The 22,096-nt window shown below is 49.3% G+C and overlaps 1 long non-coding RNA gene across 1 annotated transcript in view; it reads right to left on the bottom strand.

Moving 5' to 3' along the window:
* Positions 1–4,837: 4,837 nt before the first annotated feature.
* Positions 4,838–22,096, bottom strand: part of LOC119063149 (uncharacterized) — an 88,232-nt gene continuing 70,973 nt past the window's right edge. Inside the window, exon 3 of the long non-coding RNA XR_005085104.2 lies at positions 4,838–4,869. This is a non-coding gene — a long non-coding RNA (uncharacterized LOC119063149). The remainder of the gene's footprint in view (positions 4,870–22,096) is intronic.

The raw sequence follows: 22,096 nt of genomic DNA, 5'->3' as shown, positions 1-22,096 counted from the left end.
AGGGCAGACCTGGTGGGCCCTATGTTCCCAGCCCTCCCACTGAGCATCTCCGAGTTTCCGTGTGGGGTGGGTGAAGGTCGGTGAAGGGCATTTCTCACTGCATCCATGCATCGGCAGTGGGGGCCGAGATCACAGCAGCCTCCTCAGACCTGCCCTCCTCCAAGCTACCTCTGTGCGTCTGCAGGGGAGCTGGACCTCAGTGAGGAGCAAGGCAGGCCCCAGAGCCCTCAGGGCCCTGTGTGCACTGCACTAAACTTGCCCCTGCCCCACCTCGCCCCACGAGGACGAGGACGAGAGTGACCTGCCTGACAGCAGGAGCTCGGCTGCACCCCCATTCTCCTCTGCACCCCTGTTACCCAGCACAGTGCCTGGCCCTCAACAGACAGTTGACAGCTGACAGACTGACAGATGTTGGAATGACTGGTGAAAACCTGCCAGCCCCAGTGATACACAGAAGCCTGTGCTGCAGGAATTTGCTGGGCTGTTGAAGGGGGTCCAGAGGGCTCCCCCAGCTGCTGTCCTGTGGGGGGTGAAGCGGAGGCAGAGCAAGCAGGCTGGACACAGGAACCTGTGAAGGACGCCAGAAGCACAGGTGCGAACAGGAACTAGAGACCCCGAGGGGCTGGCCGGGGCGCCACAGGTGGGCACTCCATGGTCGCCCAACCACATGCCAGGCCTGTGTCATAGCATGTCAGGGCTGCTAAAGGGCTTCTGTCCCCAGCACTGCCTCCTTGGCTATCGCCGACACTGTGAGACCTCCGTAGAAGGGGCCGTGGGCTGATGGAAACTGTCTGCCCTGGGATCACAGGCCTCGGCTGTGGAGTGACTTCTCTCTACCTGCTGTACTGGCCCTTCTTGCTTGACCTTGGGTCTGTCCCTCCATCTATGGGTTGCTTCCTCAAAGCCTCACCCAGCTGTCAAAGAGGGTGTCTCTGTCCCAGGACGGTGTAGATGCGAAAGCCTAGAACTTTTGTAGGCCCTGCCCCCAACCCTGCGGCAGCCCGCCACCATGCCACGCCCCTCGTGTGCCTCCGCCAGGGCAGACTCGCTGCTCCCCCGCTTGGAGCGCTGCTCCGCTCCAGGGTGGGAGCCCTGGGCTTTTGGATCCCAACTCCACACTTCCTTCCTGCCCACGTGCCCAGCCCCAGGAGCCTGGCTTCCCTGTGGAGCAGTCCCTGACACAGAAAAGGAAATAATTAGCATATTTACCAATTTAATTCTCTCCACTCACATCTCTGTGAAAATAATTTGCCAGCACCCAGAGGCAGGGATCCTCCAACCGAGGCCAGGGCGGGGAGTTGAGGAATCTCAAGCTAATTAAGTGGAGGACACTCTGGGGGAAACAGGCCCCGCATTCCTGCTGCTCTGAACACAGCACAGTGAGCACAGAGGGAGCCTCTGCCGAACGTGGAGAAGGCCTGCAGGGATGTGAGCGACAGAGACGATCGGAGGGTTGGACAATTAGATGGATGTGAGATGAAAGGTTAAGGCAATTACAGCAGTTAGCCTGAAGGAGAAGAAGGAATGAGGGGCGGCAACTTCATCATCCCTTCCTGTGTCGTATAAACAATACTCCCCCTTGGATTTTTCCCTCCACTGAGCCTGTGTTCTCTTATCCTCACTCCCCTTCTCTCATCCACCTTTTCGTTCTATTTGCTTGTCAGTTATTTTGACCTTTACCAAGCACCCACCTGTGCCAGACCCTCTGCCTGATTCTGGAGATGAAAGGACAGAGTCTCTGCCTTGTAAGTCGAGGGGGAGAAAAGGGCCCACCAGCCGAAGCGGACTACAGGACTGGAGGGCTGCAGGACCGGGGGTCCTGTCTGCGGTGTCAGCAGTTGGAGGCACGGAGGCTTCCGCTGCTGCGGACGCTCAGGAGCAGAGGGAGCTGCTCGGCCCTGTCTGGGCTTCTGGGGAGGTTTCCCGCAGGAGACGGTGCCCAAGTGGAATCTTGAAGAACCAGTGAGCCGGCCAGGACAGGTGGGAAGGGCATTCCAGGCAGCGGGAGCAGCCGGAGCAAAGGCCCAGGACAGGAGATGTGGAGCGTGTAGACGCAAATGCACACCGCTGGGTTTTACTGGAGCAAGAAGTCGAGGCCAGGGCGGTGCGGGCTGTGGCCAGAGGGCCAGACCCCAAGGCCCCGGACCCTGAGGCAGGGAACGTGGGCTTTAACCAGAAACAGCGCTTCCCAGGAGATTCAGAATGACACAGGTCACATGCAGTGTTGACAGATGTCCCCTCAAAGTGAAAGGCACATCTTGGTCAAGCAAGTTGACCAGTGATTCTCAAATGAAGGGTGGTTTGCCAAAGGGGACACCTGGCAACGTCTGGAGATATTTTTGGTCGTCCTAGTTTTGGGGTGGGGTGTCACTAGCCTCTAGTGGGCCGAGGCCGGGGACGCTGCTCATCACCCTACAATGCACAGGACAGCCCCCCCCAGGAGCCCCCCAGCCCCTGCGCGGGCCCTGCCGGATCAGTCATCAGTCGTCTCTATACTGCTCCTAGGAGTCAGGATTTGGGGGACGGAGGGAGGAAAAATGAAAATGTGGGAGAAGAGGGCTTGCTGGCAGGGCTGGGGGGACCCAGTTGCTCTGGGTGGGATCTGCTCGTGGGGGACACAGCTGCCGTCAGGGTTGGAGGGCGATCCCAGGGTGTTTTGCCATCCTGGTGGCCTACGCCCGCTGAGGCTGGGGGTTTGGGGATCAGACCCAGTCCCGAGGAGCTGGCCAGGTCGGGGTCAGGGCCTGAGCAGGCACTTGGGTGACCATCCCTGTTTTATTTTTCTCCATCGCCTCTTTTAACGTAGGATCCTTTTAACTAACAAATCTGTCTCTTCGCTTCCCTGGCTGCCTCAAAATGTCAGCCCCACAGGGCAGGGCTTTTTGTCTGTATTGTTCACTGCTTTGTTCTCAGGGTCCAGAGCAGTGCCCGGCACACAGTATGTGCTCAGTCGAAACGTACGGAAGCAACAAACACCTGAACGCCCCACCCCCCGACCTGCTATACAGCTTGGAGTGCTGGGGCCAGCATCCACCACTCACAGTCCCTTTTCCTCTGCACCAGCAGGAACGGAGGGAGTCCAAGGAGGCCCCCCTCCTAGCCCATGCAGCACTTTTCATTGTCAAGAGTGACAACCCCAAAGCTGCTTTAGGAGGAAGATACAGGAACTTCACCCACACACATCTGATCTTCCCTGACAAATCTGGGACGAGGGACGAACCGTTAGCTGCCTGAGAAGGAAGCAGGACAGGATGGTGCACAAGGCCAAGCAACCTGGCAGCCACGTGAAACTGTAGCCGGTTGACAGCACAGTGGCATGAACAAAGGCCTCGCTGCCTCCAGGGGACGGCTGCCAAGCACTGTGACACCCGGGTAACCGCATCTGGGTGCGGCCTGGAGGAGCGGCCCACAGGCTGGCTGGGCTTCAGTCGCTGTACCTCCGAGGAAGCCCATTCATCACAGAGCGGGGCCAACAGTGCGCTCCCCAACTACACACAGGGAGGGAAGACCAAAGTGGGAGACAAGTGCCTGCGGGCCCCTTGGAAACAAATGCAAGAAAACCAAATCCTGTGGTTGGAAGCAGGTGTCCAGGTCTAGGCAGAGGTGCCAGGGAATTCTGTTAATGGGGGTGGGGGGGTCTGTTTACTCCCAAAGCTGCGGCTCATGGGGCTTTTGTTAAGTTTGGGCTCATGGCCTGGGCTCTGGGCAGAGCAAGGCTATTAGAAACCTGTGTTCAAATCCCAGCTGACCCTCCCAGCTGGGGATTCCAGGCTGCAGAGGCCAAAGACCTGATGACTCTGCCTTCCTTAGCTTTGTGGCCTCAGGCAAGTCATCCACACAAAGTGTATGTGGGTGAAGAAAGGGTTTATTCGTTTTGCTAACCACAGGGTTATTGGGAGAATCAAAAAGATGGGGCAAGTGGAGGAGCATTGAGGACTGTAAAAAGCGTGGAGTTCACGAAGGAAGGCATGAGGGGGGTGCAGCTGTGTCCCCCCCACCCAGGGGGCCGTGCGCAGAAGCCACAGCCAAGAGCCTGGGGGTGGCCTTTAATTACTTGTGGAAACCAACTGGCTTTTGAGGCACACCCCTCATCTGCAGAATATGCCTCCTCAGACCTCGGGGTGGTTCTTGGAGCCCCATTGAGGGCCCCTTAGTGAATGGCCTGTGGAGGCCCAGAGACACACAGTTCATTTGGGTTATTCTGAATGATTACTTTAGGCAGGTACACTTACAGTCAGCTCATAACCATATGGCACTGTCCATTTTGTGACACGCATACAAATTTAATCCTTGAATAACACCAAAAGATGGGCATCACCATGCCCATTTATAGGCTCAGAGAGTTTCCCAAAGGCAGTCAGTGTGCATCAGAGGCAGCCTTCGAGTCCGGACCTCTGACCGCAGGTTAGATGGTGCCGGAGACGTAGATGTGACTGTCTCTCCTTCCGGAGGCCCCTCCTCCCCTTATTTTTTGGGGTCTTTGGTTGGGGGCCTGCTTTTGCTCTTTGCATTGCTTACCCGCCTTCCCTGACAAATCTAAGCTGAACCCTCTTTCTGAGGAAGACAGCCGGGAATGCAGAATTCTCCCTGGGAAAAGCTCATGTTCCGAGAGCTGAGCCTGAGCTACTCCCTCAGTGGTGCCTTCCCGCCGGGGTTCTGAGCATGGTAGGGCTCCTTCCACAGGTGGCCCACACATGTCTCCAGGACCTGCAGTCTGGAGTAAGGCAGACATGACCATTCCAACATCTGCACTCACCTGAGGAGGTGGTTACGGCAGGTCTCCTGGAGAGGAGATGGCGGATACTCTCTTCTGAAACTAAATATGGTTCACTTACCTCCCTGTGGGAGCTCACATCTGCAGTTTGAATCCTAGAACAAAACAGGGGGAAGAGAACTTTAGTTTATAACAAAGAGTAAAGCGCTCTCTGATTTTTAAATGACACTTCACATATTATCAATCAAGTTCATATCCATTACCACATTTAATCCTTATAGCAATACCTTACCACCCTGTGAGGTATTATTATTATTCCCATTTTAAAGATGGGGGAAACTGAGGCTTGAGAGTGCACAGATGACCTGTCCAAGGTCACAAGGTTGGTACATGGTAGAGATGCAGCAAAGACTTGGTCCTTGTAACTCCAGGTTTAAGACGTCATACGTGGCAGATTTTTTTTACTTTCTATGAGTAATAATTTAATTAACAGTGAATTCAAAGGTTGATTAGAGCTTCTAATGAGAATCCCTTTAAATTTCCTGTAATGTTGTTACTTATCTCTTCTTCATCTAATCAACACTCACCACAATCCTATGATCGACTATGGTGGCAGGTATTGTGTGAAGACAGAAGGCAGGTATTGAGACAGCCAATCATTGCTTGGGGTGAGGGGTCTGGGCTCTGCCTGGGCCTGTGCCTTTTGGAGGGACCTGGCCTGGCTGGTGTGGCTTCAGTGAGCATTCCCAGGGCAGCGCTAGCCTGGAGCCCGGAGGAATGTGAGAACCCGTGCAGATCCTAGTCTCCACTTCCAAGGAGTTTACAGGTCGGGAGGTGAGATTTGTTATGAAATCTTTGAAGGGCAGTGTACAAAACAGAATGAACTTTAGTGCCCACTATGTTTGATGCAAAGTTCAAGGAGGCTTCATGAAGGAGGGAGGCCTTGAGTGGGTCTGAAGAGTAGATAGAACCTGGAAGGGGCGGTAGGAGAAAGGAGGATGAAGTGCCAGCAGCAGAGGGTGGGGACCCACGGTTCCCAGCATCACTTCCACCCCCCTCCCAGAATGCATCTCTGCACACATTACCTGGGTCCTACCGAATGACTACAGACAGGCGTTAGCGCATCTCTGAGCCTTTGTGCCTGCTCGTTCCTCTTCTGGAAAGAATCCCTCTCCCTTGCTTCCTTGTCCCCTGCTCTCACGCCCCAGCTACCTGTTAACTCCTGTCAGTCCCACCTCATTCCTGCTGTGTAAGGGACCCTGCCTGCCTGCAGTGCGTGTCTTCCTCTTCCTGGCAGGTAAGCCTGAATCCTCCACCACATCAGGACCCTTGAGAACAGGCACTCTCTTCTGCTCATTTTTGCATAGTCATTTGCTGAATAAATACAAATGAAAGGTGGGAACGCAGACCGACTGAACGAACGAATCACGAGAATGTCCCGCCGCAGACACATGGGCTGACACCTAGAGCCAGTGATGCCCTGGGCCACTAGATGCGCTGTGGCTAATAGCTCTGACAAAATGAGTGATTCTCTGATGGATGAATGAAGGATGAATTGCCAGAGTTACCAATGTATTGTGATGAAACCCATTATCACTCTTCAGCTATCTTGGTCTTTTGTTTTAACCTTATTTCCCTACAGTCAGCGAAGCCGAGACCTGAAGGATCAGGAGGAGTTAACCCAGGAAAAGGTGCAAAGCACGCAGAGCAGCTGTACGAGGCCTGGAGTAAAACAGGGTGAGGGCTTGGGGTGAGGGTTTGGTAACAGCTGCTGGGCGATGAGCAGAGTCTGGAAAGATGAGAGGAGGCTGGAGACATGAATAGCAGCCAGACTATCAGGGGGATTAAACGGTTTCCAGAGGACAATGGGACACAATTTAAGCAAGGTGTTTTAAAAGATTATCATTATTTTTCTTCCTTTTTAACATTTTTTAAATCCTTACCCAAGGTCATTTTTTTCATTGCTTTTTAGAGAGCGAGGAAAGAAAGAGGAAGGGAGAGAGACACATCAGTGCAAGAGAGAAGCATCAACTGGTTGCTTCCCGTACATGCCAGGACTGGGGATCACACACACCCAGACAGGGGACTGAACCTATTACTCGGGTATGTGCCTTGACTGGGAATCGAACCCACAAACTTTTGGTTATGGGACAATGCTCCAACCAACCAAACCACACCAGCCGGGGCTATTTTTTCTCTTTTTAAAGAAAGAGCCATGATTGAAATGTGGACATGGATCAGGGCAGAGCAAGACTTAGAAGCCAGCAGACCAGGTTTGAGGATGCTGCAGAAACTTGGGTATGAGATGGAGGGGGCTGAACTAGGAGGATGGCCTGTGGGGACGGAGACTCAAGAGTGCCAAGGAGGTAGAGTGGACAAGGCTTAGTGACAGCCAGGACTGGCAGGTAGCTGACAGTGCTGGTGATGGGCAGAGAGGAGGAGTCAGGATGAGAATACCAAGGACTCTGGCTTGGGAAACTGGGTGGACCCCAACACTGAGATGAGGGAATCTGGGGAAAGAAGTCCAGTGGGGCTAAGAGAGGGGAAATAATGAGTCCCTTCCAGAAATTTTACTATACATAGCTTTGTTCTGAGAGTCTTAATTATATGATATATGGAGCCTGTCCAGAGAGTATCCAGGCATGTACTATGAAAAATAGAGACATTCATTGAAGAAGATGTAAGATACAAGAAACATTGTACACAGGACAATGACACCTCAGTCCCCTTCAAAGTAGGCACATTGGAACCTCACATAGTTCTCCCAATCACTATCAGCTGCCCTGTCGTATTTTCCTGAATCTCACTGATGGTCTGAAATCTTTTTCCTTTCAAAGGTGATTTTAATTTTGAGAAAAGCCAGCAGTCACAGGCCACCAAATCTGGGCTGTACAAGGGCTGAGTCACCAAGGTGATTTGATGTTTCACCAAAAACTGTTCGAGACATGATGCATGAGAAGGCGCATTGTTGAGATGAATCTACCAATCACCAGTTGCCCATGGCTGTGGCCTTCTGAATCATCCGAATAGTTTCCAGGGAGGAATGTTCAAGCTTAATGCAAAATTTGATGCAGGTTTGTTGCTCCACTCACTCAGTCATTTTTAATCCGACGGCCACACAGTACATATGCTCACTCGATGGTGTCTACCACTCCTACTGACTAGTACAGTGAAGTTGTCATTGTTCACGCACATGCGTTTCAGTCCACTCTCCTGGGCTGTCATGTTACATTGATATTGGGCAAACCATTCTCATTATATTAATAATGGTTGAACTTTTTCCAGACAGATCTCATGTATAGATGTAGGTGAATGGCGATATAGGCATATTATGCTTTTTCAATTAATGAACTCTATCTTTTCATGTTGTATTACAGATTCCTCATAAACATTATTTCTAAGGTACAGGCTGTCAATAAATTTGCACACTGTCAGAGACACTGAGTCAGATGTGCTGTTTGAAGGGGGTTTCCCAAGCTACAGACGTCCACAAGCAGGTCAGCAGGGCCATCGGTGGCATCTTCCCGGAGAGGCCTGTTCTTGCATGTTAAGTGACATGAAGTGCACACGAGGAGCCCATGGTTGTAGCCAGGAGGCCCCGGAAGACTCAGCACCGAACAGGATGTGGCCTTGGTCACAGGCACAGAGCTGACAAAGGTGCAAGAGACCCCGAGGGCCGTCTTGGCCTCCGGGGACAGAGGTGGGATGCGAGGAAGATCAGTGACTGCAAAGGTCTGAAGGAAACTTCCTGGACAAGCCGAGAAGAGACAATGAGACTGTCTTTGAAAGAATTTTGTAATCTCAAAAGCTGAATATAAACTTAAGAGGCTATCATAATTACCCACACTCAAAACCATACATTTAAAACTAATGGATGTTTTCCTAATATTCACCTACAAAGCAATGGGTGAAAAGGGGACTTTGCACTGTACTCTCCTTTGCATGTGTTCAATCATTCAGCAAGAATTTAAACATTCCTTAAATCTATGTAAACCAGTTCTCTTATTCACTACAGTAGCGACAGAGAAGCAAGTTGGATCACCAGAATGTTCTTCCTTGTCCAGAAAGACCTCGTAAAAAGGAAGGCAATGGCTGCTGCCTCTCACAGGGACTTTATTCCATTGAAAAAGCATGACACCTATCCCTAGAATAACATTGAACAATCACAAACTGAGTCAAAAGAAAATGAGCCAGAGTGGCTTTGGAAAAAAGCGTGGCATAAATGTACAGGACCGGCCTGGCCAGGTCGCTCAGTTGGTTAGAGTGCTGCCAATGTGCCAGGGTTGTGGGGTCAGTCCTTGCTCGGGGCACATGTAAGAAACAGCCAATGGATGGGGACACAGGTGGAATAACAGAGCCATGATTCATTCTCTCTCTCTTTCACCCTCTCCCTTCTTCTTCTCTCTGTCTAAAAATCAATTAAAATTAAAAAATAAATTTAAAAAACTTTTAGGGCTTAGATTCATGGTGGGTTAAATTTCTTCATGCCTGTTTTTTCACCTGTAAAAGAGACATAACAGAACCTATCGTGTAGAATCACCATGAGACTCAGTTGGGTAACTTCTGTGAAGACAGGCAGCACCAATGACCTCCAAGTCTATACATGTCTATTTGCTGAATCGTGGACATGCCAACTTTCCATGTGCATCCAGGGGGGTGCTTTTGACCACAAATAACAACAACAAACAAACAACTGCAATGTCTGAGATAAATAGGGGCCCATTTTTCTCTCCATATAATAAGAAGTGTCTGGAAATAAGCAGTCCTGGCTAGGATAGGGCGACCAGCCCCAGGATGGGATGTAGGTTTGCCCAGGGCCATTCTTGTTTTAGCTTCAGAAGGCCTGCATTTCAGGAAACCCCCTCAGTTTCCAGGAAACCCCTCAGTCTTGAGTAAACCAAGAGGTTGGCCCACTAGCAATAACGGTCATCAACGTCACTGTCAGGAACCAAAGTACTTTCTTTTTTTGCTTGGCCATTCTGTTTCTTGTTGTCTCATGGTTGCAAGATGGTTATTACACCTCCAGGCATCACATCTACATTCCAGGTAGAAAGTAAAGTGAAGGGCGAAAGGGTCAAAGTCTTTTTCGTAGAGAGGTTTGCCTCTTATTCTGGGGAAAAAAAAAAAGCCTTCCTTAAAGACTTGTACTTACATCTTATTGGCCAGAACTGTTTCGCATGGCTACCCCTAGCTGTAAGAGTAGCTAGGGAAATTGAATATGTTGTTTCCAGCTCTGCCATTGAAGAAGGCAAGAGGAGAAGGTGATGAAAGGCTTTTGAGTGGTCAGTCCACAGGGTCTGCTACACTCCCTCCCTCTTTATTACACCCAGCCAGTGTGCTGTGGCTGGATCAGCAAAGGGCAGACGAAGAGTGAGACACAATCCCCATGGCGAGTCAGCCCCTGGTCTGGTGCAGGCTGACATAAAACAGAGGCGACTGTGTCAGCAGCCATGAGACCGTGGGGAGTGAGGTGCTGGCAAGTATTGCCCAAGACGCAGGTGGGAATGACAGGGAAGTTTATTGGTGTAATAAACACTCACCTTCCAAGTAGGGATAAACCAAGGTGTGAGGGCAAGACTTGGGAACAAGAAACAGCTCCAGGAAGAAGAGCCAGTGGTATGAAAAGAAGGAATCTGTGTGGGGAGGGCAAGTACCTCTTACCTCTGAAGATGACCTGGCTTTGGGGACCTTGGGTTGTTGCTATGGCATCAGGGAGCCATTTAGACACCAGTGTGTTCACAGGAGTTCTGAGTGACCATGGGACACACCCAGCAAAGAGCTGTAAGAACGCTTCACATTGACCTGACCTCTAAGTGAGATTCCAAGCCTGCCCTTGAGAGAGGGAAGACCACACCAACACCCTCTGTCTGAGGATCCCGTAGGCACCCAAGCACCACCTTACCCTCATTCCCTGTTCCCTCACTCCCAGAGCCAGCCCCCACTCCTCACTTCCCAGCCTCCCAGCTTCTCAGGTGCTGGATCCACCTCCAGGCTGGGCCTACCAGCTGCGGAGCCAGGCAGTGCAGAGGTGGCAGCCTCCATTGCCAACCAGCACCAGTGCCTGATGCCAGCAACCTGCCCGGCTCCTGGGTGAGCAGCCGCATGCCCTGCCTCGCACCCCTGGTGCTGGCCCAGATCACAGTACGGCTCCTGCCTAAGCTGCTGTCAGGTCTGTGACTGCCCTTCATATGCCTTGGATGACCCCACGGAAGCACTGGAAAACAAGCCCCGTGGTGGGGTAGGGGTGTTATTCCCAGGCAGTGGGCAGGACACAAGGCCCAGGGAGGTTAGGTAAATTGCCTCATTACCCAGCTGGGTAGTGGTAGAGATGAGATTCAACCCTGGGCTGGATTCTAGGGCCCCTCCGTTCCCCATTGCCCCGCACCATTTCTCTATACAGAGCCGAGCTCTCTCTTCCCAATCCCCTTGCCCTGCGGCCTGCCTGGGCAGATCCCTGGATCGCCAGGAACCGCAATGAAGCCTCGTTTGTTCCTTCACTCCACAAATCTTCACTGAGTATCTCCTACATGCCAGGCACAGTGCTGGCATGCCATTTTCTGACTGCCTGCATTTGCCCACAGCTGGGCCCGCTGATGGGCCCACTGACCTCCAAGGACATCAGTGACCATTGCTTGCTCTGTCCCCAGGGCCCCGTGGTGGAGCTCTCTGTGGCTAACTCAGAGCAGCCCCAGTGCACAGCTGGGCCATCTCCATTTCCCTTTTGCACACACAGCCTGCTCTCTTTTAATTAATTTATTTTTAGAGAGAGGGAAAGGGAGGGAGAAAGAAAGGGAGAGAAACATCATTGTGTGGTTGTCTCTCACGCACCCCCTACTGGGGACCTGGCCCGAAAATCAGGCATGTGCCCTGACTGGGAATCAAACAGGCGACCCTTTGGTTTGCAGGCCAGCACTGAATCCACTGGGCCACACCAGCCAGGGCTTCTTGACCTTTCTTGCCAGACTTGTTTGCAGTCTGGTCCTGGCACGGTCACATCTGAACCTGCTCCAACTATGGCAACCTAACTAGTTACTGCTGTCGTCAGAGTAAGGTGGTCAGAGGATGAGAAAGAACTGAAACAGCCACCACGTCCATTTGATTCTCGATAAAGAATAAGGCGGAAATGGAGAGTAAATGAGAACAATTTCTTTGCGGGGGCGGAGGGGCGGGGAGTGGACAGAAGGAGCTGTCGACAGCCCACTTTCCCCACTGAGTGGGGGTGCCATGAAAGTACAAAACCCCGAAACTTGGAGGGGTAGAATGATCAACCCACATTTACACGACATTATCGCACTTTCTCTGTTTGCGAAAGTAATAAATAATACACATTCACTGTAGAAAATTGGAAAGGACAAATAAGTATCGAGAAAAAAAACCCTGGAAAATACTAAAAATATAGAGAAAAAAATAAAAACACTCTGTGATACTATTACCCAGAGATGATAACCACGGTTAAACTTTACTGCGTTTACCCAGATTTTTCCTGTCACGTGTGTGGATTTGTTCTGTACACACTATTTTGTATCCATCTTTTATCACTTAACATAACTGATATTATTCTCCCCTTGATGCTGTTTTATGAAAATGTTATTTTACGTGCCTACAGAGTATTCCATTATGTGGGTGTGTCATAATTATCTGCCCTATATGCTTAGCTATTTGGATTGTTCTCTACTCCCCCTGTTTTTTCCTATATAAGTAATACTGAGGTGAACATGTTTGTACATAAATATTTGCGCACACACCTGATTGGGGGGGTGCTGAATTCTGAGGGACACAGTGTGACAAGCCACTTTGGCATGGCCTGTCTCTGCCTAGGGAGGAGGGATGGGGGCCAGTAGTTACCACCTGGCTTCCTGAGCAGGGGTTTTGGGGGTATCCAAAGAAGGAGAAGCCGAAGCAGGGGGCCTGAGCACCCCAAAGCTTTACTTATCCTACAGCTTTTCTTGGAAGGAAAGCTGCTTTATTACTCTGAACTCTTTAGTTCAAAAATCTGCTGAAACCAGCTCAAATGAACAAAACAAATGAAGATAAGAATGTCAGCCAGGAACCTCGCCAGCCCTCAGAGGGGGCCTGGGAGAGAGGAATACTATTCCTCTTTTCTCTCTTTTCTACCCCCTTCAGTTCCTGTGGAGCAATGGCCTTGAACTTGAGGGGGCACCTGAATCATCTGCAGGGCTGATTAAGACACCAGTTGCTGGGAAGCTGGTCTCCAACTATCTGACTGAGCAGGTTTGAGGCAGAATACAGAATTTGCATTTAAAAAAATTTCATTAAATGCATATGGGTAACACTGATTAATAAAATTAATAGGTTTCAAATGGATAATTCTACACTACATCACCCGTTTACTGCACTGTCTGTTCACCTCCCAAAGCGTCACCATGTGTTTGACTCCCTTCACCCTCTACCACCTCCCCACCCACCTTTGCCTCTGGTGACCGTCATTCTGTCATCTGTGTCTGAGTCTGCATTTCTAATTCCCAGATGACACCGATGTTGCTGGTCCAGGGGCCATACTGTGAGAGCCACTAGAGTACAGCAAGGCCACTGGGCAGACAGCCTCCCGGATTACTAACAACCACATCCTGGCTTCTGAGGACTTCCCTGCTCTCACTGTGATCCTGCCTGGTGGCACCAAAGCCAGGATATTGCCACCTCCTGTCAGAAAGAGACCCTCTGGCCGAGAGGACAGGCCCAAGAAGGGGAGGCGGGCACTCAGGCCTCTTCCCTGAGGTTCTCTCTCCCTCAGGCCTTTTTTTGGAGAATGAACTCAGTTGATTCTCAGGCAGTTCTCTCACAGCCGAACTTTCCTTCCTCTGGCTGAAACGTGGATGCTGTGCAGTGGTTAAGGGGTCTCCCTGTCTCGGCCACCCACTCCGAAGGGCGCCTCTGCCCCAGTACCCGTCTAGCAGGGATTGCTGAGGAAGCTGGGGTGGCCAGAGCCCTCCACAGGATCGGCCACCCGTGAGGCAGGGCCCAGATCTCTTTGCTTGGAGGCTCACCAGACAGTAAATCCAAGAGGCAGCCGGCAGGGGTGACTTACCGCCCACTGCGAAGCCACAGAGCAGCCCCTACGCTGGTAAGGACAACGAAGTGACATTGTGGGAGGTCCTGTAAGATTATATAAGAAGAACCAGCATTACTGTGCTCCTGCCTGTGCTGGGTACCAAGTGCCTCCTGTTGGTATCTGATCCCTACAGCCCTGTGAATGCAGTGACGGGCAGTACTGTGCCCATAATACAGATGGGGAAGCTGCAGCACAGACAGCCTGGGTGACGTGCTCAAGCTCACTCAAGCTCACTCTTAACTGCTATTCTACAGCTGTTCTTTGAAGAAGCCAGAAAACCAAAGAGGCAGAGAGGAGGAGATGAAGACATACATTCTTTTACTTGATCGTTACATTAACGCTCTAGGAAGGGCAGTATTATCCTCATTTTATAGGTGAGGAGCCTGAAGCTTAGCTAAGAGGTTTGCCAAGGTCCTACAGCTGGTAAGTGCCGCCCCGGGCATGGAGCCCTGGCTCATCAGCCCCAAAAGCCTAGACTCCCCTCACTCTAGCACTCTGCTCCCCAAGAATGATGACATGCAACCAGGGAAATGGGCAGGCTTTGGTGTAGGTGACCTTGGAACTAAACAGCCAAGTAAGGGGTCAATGAACAGAGGTGGAAAGGCTACGGGCCTGCGTGAACAGAGTCTGGGGCCCGAGAATGCATGGCCGTCTGTCATTAGCGGAATGGCACATAAGGGCACATTCTTTTAACGGACTACCAGCTAGGCAATGAAGTAGCACATCTGGGTATTTTGATATGAGAAAACAATGACAAAGTCAATGCACATTGAAAACTTAGGATCTAAAACTATGTCCAGCCTTGGCTGGTGTGGCTCGGTGGATTGAGTGCGGGCCTGTGAAGCAAAGGGTCCTGGGTTCGATTCCCAGTCAGGGCGCATGCCTGGGTTGTGGGCTGGGTTCCCTGGTAGGGGGTGTGCAAGAGGCAGCCCCACATTGATGTTTCTCTCATTCTCTTTCTCCCTTCCTGTCTGTCTAAAAATAAATAAAATAAATAATAGAAATCTTTTAAAAATAAATAAACTAGGTCCTCTAAGCTAAGCATTTGAGATCTGCTCCCCGAAATATGTCAGCAGTTTGGCTCCACTGAACTCTTACACGAATCTCTTTAAAAAACCTATCAAAATTAAATACCCCAAGATTCTAACTTAAAATCAACCTGGAAGAAAATACACCACCTTGTTAAGTGGGCTTTTAGGAGAGTCAACTTATGGATGATTTTAATTGTTATTTTTCTTAGTTTTCTGCCTATATTTTTCAAACACTGTAATTTTGTATCACTTTTGCAGGCGTTACAAGGAATCTTACTTGTATGTAAAGATGCAAGGGCATAGCTTCCTCCCTGACACTGTCACCGGGAGAGGGTGAGACTCCTGATCCCATTCACACCCTCTTCTTCTCCCGCCTTCCTACGTCACAAGGTGACTTCCCAAACTTTTCATTTGTGAACTTTTGTGTTTAATGCAATTTTTAAATTGCAATGTTCAAAACAATTTTTGTGAGAGCGGGAGAGATGTTGTTCGATAGACTCTACTTAAAGACCTCAGGGACGCTCTAATTTAGACATGCCTGGAAAACGCACACACATGCACACGGAAGCCTGGTCCTCTCAGAGCTTCCCCATCTAGTCCAGCTGCGGTGCAGCCCCCTGAAATCCTCAGCAGACCCCTGAGCACACACATCGCCCTGGCGGCTCATCTTGCCGTCTCTGCCTCCCTCTGCCTGTGTAGAAAGTAAACCCGCAAACTCAAGCTGAACTTTCTGTGATTTTTAAAAGCTCTTTAGAATCAAACCAGCCTGGAACTCAGTGATATGTAATTAAAGTTGATTCTATTTATTGTTCTTTTTATGCTTTCATTCTCATAAATTTCTGGTTGTGTTTGGAGGAGTTTGGCACACATACCAAAATGTTATAAAAAAATAATTCTGGAGTTAGCTAATAGGAAAACACATAGAATGGCCACCAAACACTGAAACAAAAAAGTAGCTTCAACTTAAAAATTAGTCTGTGGGTTGATTTAAAGAATTCAAACATTCCCCCCCCCTATATTTGAAAAGTACCTTTCCTCATCCCCTGTAAATTTTTTGAAGTCTTGGTTTCCATTTCCAAATAAGTCTTATGCTTTTAAGAGTGACACATACCAAGTAACCAGAAACTGGCCTTGGTTTGGAAAAGCTCCCAGTTCTCATAAACATGCAATCACTGGTTCCTTTCAGGATGATGAATGCTATTGATTGGCTCAGAGCAGCCTGTGACCCAGCAGCGGTATTGGACATTGGCTATGAAACATCTCCTTATGAATTTTTCATTGGCCTCAGGGTCTGGAGAGCCGGGCACCTGCCGCCCCGAGCGCTGCCTCTCCCCCCTCGCCCTCCCTCCTCTCTGTCTCAGGACTGATGACGCCACTCCGCAGGGCCACGTTATTGGATCAGAGTGATTAGCTTTACGGCCTGATTTTCTGGGTCAAGTCCAATTTCTCCAGGTACAGCAGGCTTACGAGTAGTCACGTGCTTTCTGTTCGGCGATGGCATCACAGGATTCCTAGCAGATGCAGTAAACTGAGGTCATTTCCCATTAACTGTATCCCTCGTGATACTAAGGCAATGTGTCACTCCGCACATGCATTCTCGAACATTTTTCAGGAGAAAGGGTGCTTTCAGCAGCTCGAGTAAAAGCTGACGAAGAGGCGAACTCTGGAGAAGCACTGAGTCAGCCTTAGCTCATGATGCTCACGACACCCCTGAGAGGGTAGCAACATCACTCCCCCTTCATGTGGGTAGAAACGGAGTATCTGAGAAATTTGGTAACCTCTCAGAATTCACTATTGTGCATTTATCAAGCTTGCACTGAAGTAGGGGGTAAGGTGAACCCCAGAACTCCAGACTTGAGCAGATGGCCAGAGAAAACCCACGAGTAACCTTCTTTTAAGAGAACAGGGAAAGCTTTGCTCAGAACAAACCTGTCCCCTGCCACAGAGCCACTGGTTCTTGTATCCTAGCTCAGGACTGCGTGAAAAATTCCAGTGCTCGTGTCCAGAAACAGGGCTTTCCCCCCTCCCATTAACATTTTTATCCAGGTGAAATGGAGTTAAAGTGAACTTCAAGCACCAATTTGGAGGAGAAAATAAATAATGTACGTCAGGAGTAATTGGAGGAAGATAGAGGGTTGAAGGACTGGCTGTGTGTGTGTGCATGAGAGTTCTCTCTCTCTCACATGGCCCTCTGCCTGGTCCTGCTTCCTCTGTAAACATGGAAACTGTGAGAAACACGTAGCACAGTGAGTGAGAGCTTGAGTCGCTACACTACGGTTGACTATTGCCAAATATTGTGTTGTACACTTAGAAGAGAAAGAAAAAAATAAAGAAGTACCACGTCTCTGCTAACAGAATCTAGATTCTACTTGGAACAGTGGCCAATCTGAACAAACTGTATCATTCCCCTCATTCACAGCAACCTGCATACCTGAGCCATGAGCCTAAAACTGCCAGAAACAGTGAAGCCAAAAAATATCTTTCTCTTTTTCTAATCCTTACCCAAGGGTATGTTTACTGATTTTGGGGGTGGGGGGGAGAGAGAGAGAGAGAGAGAGAAACATGACGTGCAAGAGAAACATCAATTGGTTACCTCCTGTATGTACCCTAACTGGGGATTGAACCAGCAACCTAGGTATGTGCCCTGACTGGGGATAGAACCCATAACCTTTTGAAGGGTTTGCATTGGGGGTGTGGCCTATGCTCCAACCAACTGATCCACTCGCTAAGGGGCTTATCAGCTTGGCACCAGCGATCTCAACCAGTGTGCTGGGGTTTTCAAACATGCGATACCTGACTCTTTAGTCAGTGGCACTGACCTCTTTTCCCTTAGGCTGCCAAGTAAAAAAATAACAGCAGCTAACAAAATAGCCACCCAATGTGAATGAATCGAAATTATACTTATTTTTTGTCAGATCGGCAAAAAATAGATACATTTTTGGTGTGCTGCAGAATTTTAGTAATTAGCCGGTATGTGCCTTGAGATGAAAAAGGTTGAACACTGCTGGCCTAGCACAACTGCACCGTTTGCTCTTGAGTCTTTGATGTAAATTGTTAGGTAAGATTGAAAACCGGACACACTCACACGCCCACCTGGTCTTTTCCAGAGGCTGGTTGAGATGATTATTCCGAGATGCCTAAGAACACTGTATTGTTTTTGCTCCTGGACATGCGGCCATTTTCCTATATTTGCCCTTCATTTCAGACACTGAAAGTCCCAAATGATCCCCACAAAATTCCGAAAGTTAGTTACCCAAGCCAGATTGAATAGGAAGGTCATGTAGAGTTTTCAGAACTCGTCAACCTGGCACCTTCGTCAGGACAGTTAATGGATTTTCCAGAAGCAGCTGTTAGTTAGCACACCCATTTTGTGGATGTTAAAACCTCATTGAATGACTAGATTCTTTGCCCTTTGGTGATTATCTCATACCAATTTCACAGTTTTTAAGCCCCCAGGACTTCCCTAAACATTGGCACATGTGGATAAAATTTCCATCAAAGGTACAAAGTAGTGCCCTAACTTCAAGGGTAGTTGCTGTAGAATAGTAGAGGTGGAAGAATGCCTGCTGGTCCTCTAATTTACTGCCCAGACCTGCAGTCCTCGGTCTCAGGGAACCTCTCCGCTTCCCACACCTTTGTCCCGAGGAAACAGCCCCGGGCAGAACAGGACGAAGTCACTTCCTTGCCACCATGGTCTCCTGGATTTGGGAGCCTTATTTCCCCTGCGTCTTTTGACTGTTCTTAGTAGAGTAACTAAGCTAGTAGTGTCCCCTAAGAGAGTTCACTAGTCAAGGCCACAGCCTTTAATGCCTTTCAGCTTAGAAGGGGTTCCTACAGGTCGCGTCGTTTAACCCCCAGATTAAACATGAAGTGGCTCCTAAGAAAAGGGTCTGCTGTCAAGTGGTACGAAGAAGGCAAAGCTCAGCCAATTTCTCTGAGTCGACAACTGCGATGATGGGGGGAGGTCCTCGAATGGCAGGAGAGGATCCTGGAGTCACATGGGCCTTTGATGGGCACGGTCCCGGGTCCCATGACAAAGATGACACAAGATGACAGGGCCCTTCAGGAGGCTGTTTACATGGCCTTGCAGTTTGTGGGTGAAAGAGTGGGTGGATTCTGATGACTGTGGCAGCTCTCCCTTCCTCTATTCCAAAAAGGTGAGTGGCCCAGCGGAGACTGACCCTGAGTCGGACGTTCACGTGGACCTCACTGACTGGGAGCACTCACTCTTCACTTTGACGGAAAGGTTTTCCCTGACCAGTGGTGTGGCCAAGACATGGGAGCATATTTCTGTGTCCAGCTCAGAGAGATACTGGGGGAGAAACAAAAAACAAGCGAAAAAGAAACTTCTTCTTCAGGCTTTATGGAGGGGCAGCTACCTCCACGGTCAGCGAGCAGCTCTCGGGATCCCTTCTGTAACCTCGTTCGCCCCGAGCTCTCCACCTCCACTGCGGGCAGGAGGAGATTCACTGGCCCACAGGGAGGCTGTCCTCATGCTTGTGCAGCCTGAAGGTGAAGGCTGCTTTCTCTTTCCCACTCTGACTCATCAGACCCAACTTTCAAATTTAGTTTAGGGACACCCCTCACTGCTCCAGCTTAGAAGCCATCTGTGGCTCAGCCCTTCGTGAAGCCGAGACCTTACCCACCCCAGATTCACCCCTTACCCAGATCCCAGCGCCAGACAGGGAGTGGGGTGGCACAGGGGTCACTGAACCAAGCCAAGCACTTCTGGTCCTGCTCTTTGTGTGGTTCTTTGCTGCTGTGTATGCAGTTTCTCCCAACCTGCTGCCTCTGGCTGCCCCTTACATTTACACTTCTGCATCCTCTACAGAATCCTGTCCATGCTGCTGCTTTAGGAGGTCATCAGCCACTATCTGTTAACCGGCAACAGTCGTTTGCGTGGAAAATAATACAATAATTAATACACGATAATACAAGAGTGAACTCTGTGTTTCCTGTACTCACAACTGGGAGCCTGCTTTCCCCACCCTGTGGGCCAGGGGATGCTGTGCAACAGACCCTGCACTGAACTCGTGGGCAGCTGGGGAACTGTGGGCAAGCTGTGCACTTAACGGTGGTGCGGCTACGGAGAAATGAGTCCATCGCCTCTATCTTTCCCCTCTCCCTCCTCCCTTCCCCTCCAAATTTCTTGAGAGGGTAATCCGTGTTTATTCCTTTCGTCTCATACCTTACCCATTTAAATCTGTTTTAATTTCCCACAATCTTTCTACACATATGCAACTCTGAAGTGCTCACTCTACCGGACGTAAAACCCTTCCTTGAATTGTGTGCTCATGAATCCTCCTAATGAATTTGATGCAGCTCTTAACCACCTTCTGGAACATCTTCTGCCCTCACTTTGGGAATGACTGGAATACAGTTTGCCTCCCAGCCCTGACTTATTTCTATCTCACTGAAAACACAAGTACATCCCAAGGATTACCCTCAACTCATTTTCTCTTCCTTTTTTCTATACCTCCTTTTGGTGATCTCGAGTACTCCTACTACTTCAGTTTGCACCTCTGTACCGATGCTTCCACATGTTTACACCCAGCCCAGGTCAGCTATAGAGTTCTAATTCCGGATTTTACACTGTCTGTAGGATCATCTATGTCACCCTCCTAGTCCTTGAAATTCAGCAGTTCCAAAGTGAACAAGTTGTCTCCCCCAAACCTGCTCCTCCCGATCACTTCCCCACTAATATTTATGGAGGAAAACATGTCGCTAACATTGAAATAAATTCAAAACTGAAAAATCTCTCCATCTCTCTAAATCCTGAATCTAACGAGATGACATTCATTGAGGTGACACATTCGATGAGGTGACAGTCATGAACATGTGCTATATGCCAGGCTCTGAGGATTTAGTACGGAAAAAAATAAAGGGGAGGGAGGGAGGGAGGGAGGGAGGGAGGGAGGGAGGGAGGGAGAGAAAAATGGGGTGGGGGAGAGAAAGAGAGGTCTTACCCCTGAGAACTTGTAAGAGGAAGACTGAAAATTATTCATTCATTTGACTAATATTTATTGAACACCTGCTAAAGTCCAGGTACCCTTCTGGGTGCCAAAGTCCTTCCATCCTCGCAGTGCTCCTCAAGTCTACTCTAGACTAGCTCAGGTCTGGAACAACTTCCAGATCAATATTTTTTTAAGTGGGAAAAATGGGCTTCCTACGTTTAGTATTTTATTATTTTTTCATCACTGATTATCATGTTAGCTCTCGGTGTAAAAGACAGTTTTGAGCAGTATTTTTCTATCTAAGATCATTATCTCTAACTTTTCCTTTCTATCTTGAAATTTTATTTGTCCCCTTGGCTCTCCAAAGCTGCCTAACAGACCCTCCATCCTCTGTCTGTCCACACTCCCACCCAGCCTGTGTGCCGCCGGCCAGACAAGTATCCCTGAGACAACAGCCCTAAGATGCTTCCTTATTTTAAAATGTTTGAAGGCGCAACAAATATAATCTAAATGCTGCAGTTAGGAATTCAAGGCTGCCACCATGAGACTTGGGCTCCAGCCTCTCCTCTGGTCTTACCTCCCAGTTCCCCTTCACGTGTTCCTCTTTTCTAGCCAATCAGGACCCAGGGTTCCCAAACGTGTTCTATACTTTCTTTTCTTTCTTCTTCTTCTTCTTTTTTTTACCCAAAGCCAGGCCCTCCACTTGGAATGCCATCTGGTCTATCGGTAGTCCCTGAAAGCCTTCTTTCCTGTATTAAGGTTCAGCTTAATTGCTTTGTCTTTGTAAAGGTTTTCACCTTATTCTCCCTGAGAGCTTGTACCGATGGCCATGCCTGAGTTCTAATCAGGATCATGGTACGTCCATTCTACATACAACTTGCAAAGGCACCTTGTCATTACACATGCTAAATACTTAATATTTACTAAATACATGCTACCTCACACAGTTTTCTAACAGTTTCACATGAGTGCATTATATTCGATTATAATAAGATTATAAACAACAAGATTATAAAATCTTCAAGAGAGCAGGAACCATGTTTCCCACTCAGGGCACATGCCTGGGTTGCAGGCAAGGTCCCCAGTAGGGGACACATGAGAGGCAACTACACACTGATGTTTCCCTCCCACTCTTTCTCCTTCCCTTCCCCTCTAAAAATAAATAAATAAAATATTTTTTAAAAAAGATAATAAGGTGACAGATAAGGGGAATTACTGATAAGGATGAGTTATTTCAGCCAAGGTGACAGAGAAGACTTCTTCGAGGAATGACATTTGAACAGACACCTAAGTGACAAAAAGGAGCCAGCTACATAAAGAAGATAGG

Source organism: Artibeus jamaicensis, unplaced genomic scaffold (genome assembly GCF_021234435.1).
Source record: "Artibeus jamaicensis isolate MK-2021 breed Jamaican fruit bat unplaced genomic scaffold, CSHL_Jam_final contig_2170, whole genome shotgun sequence".
NCBI classification, from domain to species: domain Eukaryota; kingdom Metazoa; phylum Chordata; class Mammalia; order Chiroptera; family Phyllostomidae; genus Artibeus; species Artibeus jamaicensis.
This window is presented reverse-complemented; position numbering and strand designations above follow the sequence as displayed.